At 37.8% G+C, this 3,496-nt stretch overlaps 1 pseudogene; it reads left to right on the top strand.

Moving 5' to 3' along the window:
- The first annotated feature begins 300 nt into the window (after positions 1 to 300).
- LOC145256580 (U2 spliceosomal RNA) lies at positions 301 to 438 on the top strand (annotated as a pseudogene).
- The last annotated feature ends 3,058 nt before the right edge of the window (positions 439 to 3,496 follow it).

The following is a 3,496-nucleotide window of genomic DNA, read 5'->3' as shown; positions in this document are numbered from 1 at the left end:
CTTTTTGGTTAAGATCAAAGGTCTGTTGTTAATAGATGCTGTTCTTAGCTTTTTAAGTTTTTCTCCGCCTTTTGTCCGAGATCAAAGTGTAGTATCTGTTTCGGCAGATACTGTAAGCAAAGACCAAATGTGGGGGCAACCCCACATATAACACCTTGGTCAATGTAGTGGCAACCCTTCATACCAATTGTCACTATCCAGCTCCCTTACTCGCTGGGGAGTTGGTCCCCATTTCCCCTTCACTCCTCACATAAAAAATCGGCCTTGTGCCTAATTTGCTCGGTGAAGGAGCAAATAAATACCCTTTTCTTGGCCTTTTGGCCAAGATCAAAGTGTAGTATCTGTTCTTACTACATGCTGTACTTATGTTTGTAACTTTGTGATATAAAGTGGGGCATCACTTTTTTGTATTAATTTAATGTAAAATGATCACCCACTTTACAACCGGTCAGTCTCCAAGCCATTCAAGTACTTCTCCAGATCATTCAAGTTATTTTTGAAGGATTCCAGTTTTTTTTTAAGCATTCAAGTCATTCTTAAGGTCATTCAATTCATCCTTAAGTTCATTAAAGTCATTCTAAGTCATTTACTTTTTATTTATTTAAGTTGTAAGTAAAGACACAAACCAAATACTAATTTGAAAGATTATTTTATTTTCTGTTAACACTGCGAACATGGTAGGATGACATGAGTATAGCAGTCGTGTGTACTGGACGTCGACTCAGTGAACTCTGCCTCATTCTCGTTGAAAAGGCACCAGCGTAATCTACTTGGATGGTAGCAGCAGGCTTGTAGGGGAGGAGTCAGTAAGCAGGGTGACTAGCTGAAAGGAAGGGTTAAGGAGGGAGAATTGTCCTTGACACTGTAGGGAAAAGAACGGTTTAATATAGTGCTGAGGAGGATGGTAGTAGTAGTTTTGGTTTTGTGACCAAAATCTTTGGTCAGTACAAAGTCATTTCAGCCATTTTTCGGTCATTTTAGTTTATCTTTAAGAATTTCATGTCAATCCTACATTCACGCATTCATTCATTAAACGAGAGCACGCGTCTAATGGCTATCGGCCTTGTTTTACAAAGGAGTAACCACTTATCAAGGCGCAGAGGTTACTCGAGGATAAGGGACAATTTGTTTTTGTTTTACAGTTTTTGATTTTGAAACAGAATATTTTCTACTTGAACGTATGGGACCATTATTTGAGGTTGTGTCTAACATGGAATTGTGGTTATATGTATAATACGCTGGGAACGGCGAGAGACCAATGGGCACAACAATAGAAAATAAAATAAATAAAAAGAAATTAAGAAAAGAGGTGAATGGAAAGGGGAAGGAATATCTTGTCTCAGGACACCGGTGAACTCATGCAGAACTCATGAAATAACAAGACGAACGCAAAAAATGAAATTTTATAAATTTTATTTAAGGATTAACATTAGCTAAAGAAGGGGGGTTCGAGAAAAGAAAAAAAGAAAAACATAGAATAAAATAACAAAAAAATGAAGCACTATTTTGGGAAGGGATCCCTGTTCTTTCTTTTTTATTGAGTCGAGCAGAAAACATCGTCCGTATTTTATAAAGCAAAGACAACGTTCATTACGTCTGTTATGTTTTCCCTGTCATTTAATAAATCCATCAGTCTGAATTTGCATTCAAATTCTTTAAGCTATTCTTTAACTCTGCTAAGTTACTTTTGGGGGTTGGGCAGAATTTGAGACTCGGTTTTAGTACTTCAATTTCACTATTTGTAAGTGTCTCTGTAGATAGATTTATGACTTTGAGTTTTATGTTGTCTAGTCTAGTGTTGTTATTTTGTGAGGGATTCCTAAAAAATGATGGTTGGTTTCATTGTTTTGGTTGGGAGGTTGGTTATGTTGATGTATAGGGATGTATGGATTATGATAGTACCTGGAGTATTTAGATTGGCTACGTTGGCGTGGGGGGTATTTTGGAGGTCTGCTTTGTGCTGTGTTGTACTGGGGGTGGATGCTGTAGGGATTATTTTGGGTTGGGTGGTATCTATGGAGGTGGTTTTGATTCATTGGGTATTTTCGATAGGGATAGTTAAGTAAAGGAATTTTTTGGTGGTTTGTATGGGTGGAGTAGGGTGAGAGGTAGCGTGTTCTTGACTGTGTTGGATGATGTGGTTGGTAGTAACTATTTTTGCATTGCTGTGGAGGGTTGAATTTTTTAGGACTGTTGTGGGGGTGTTGTGTTGTCGGTGTTTGATATGTTGTTTGGCGTGTTTTGGTAGTAGTATTTGTATGGTGCCTGTATTTGTGTGTAGATGTGTGGTGCGTTTGATGGGGGTTTTGGTTGAGCTGGTTGATGGGGATGGGTGTATGGTGTTGGTATGTTGTTGCGTTTCATTGTGTGTACCTCAATCTGTTGTGGGGGTATGTTTGTGAATGATGTGTGTCTCGTTTCTTAACTTTGTTTTCAAATCTTTCTAGCCGTTGAAATCGGGTGTGATTGTTTTGTTTTTGGTTGGTTTGACTGGTCATGTTCGGTGCTTGTTTGTTTGTTTGTTTTTTCTTTTTCTGGTAGGTTTTTCAGCCAGGTTATTTTTCTTTCGATAATTCCTTGGGATTTTTCCTCCTCCTCTCTGCATTCGGATTCTCAAAGTCTAAAAAGGAATTGGTGGATCTCCTTCATTCCGGATATGTGGTCGCTATGTTTTTGTTGATTCGTCAATGTTAGTTAATACCTTATCATGTTGATTGGATATGATCAGGGGTATGCTGTCCATCTTTTCATTTAGTTTTAGTATTTCATCCTCGAGATGTTTGTCTTCCATGTTAGGTGTTACTTGGGATTCTGGTGTATCCTCTACAGGCTTTTTATATGTTGGTGGCATTCTGTCGTTGTAATTGAATATATTTATATAAAATTGGTTGAGAGATTCTAACGAGAGAAAAATGAAGAAAAAGCAAACGCCGACCCCAAAACTTAAAACACATCCAAATCTCTTCTAAACTCGCTCAATGCACTACAAAAGGAGTCACAAAATGCAATAAACAGCGATGTGGAGTTTGTGACATAATAATAGAAGGAAACGCATACACATTCAAAAATCCAACACAACATTCAGAATAAAAAACGAACCCAAACTGCACCTCCAGAAATGTAGTATATGCACTAAGATGCACAGCATGCAACAAATCTTACATAGGTGCCACCAAAAACCTCAGCAATAGAGTGGCCTTACATAAGAGCAATATTAAAATCGCAGATAACAGACACCTCTATGTTTCAAAACACGTGCATACATGCAGTGGATATAACTTCAAAATAATGCCAATCTTCCAAACAGACAATTACTTTTATTTACTTACACAGGAAAAAACATAACAAGATTCACTCCCGAATTGAACAGAGCTTAATATCAACACACAAACAAATGAAATGCAAAGCACACCCGCACGCACGTTCATATATATGTACACCCCTCCACATAAATCAGAATCGATATATTAAAACACACATACACACGCATTCAGCC

Source organism: Euprymna scolopes, chromosome 32 (assembly GCF_053919585.1).
Source record: "Euprymna scolopes isolate OS-2025 chromosome 32, ASM5391958v1, whole genome shotgun sequence".
Taxonomy (NCBI): Eukaryota; Metazoa; Mollusca; class Cephalopoda; order Sepiida; family Sepiolidae; genus Euprymna; species Euprymna scolopes.
Note: the sequence above shows the minus strand (reverse complement) of the source record. Positions and strands in the feature narration are given on the sequence as shown.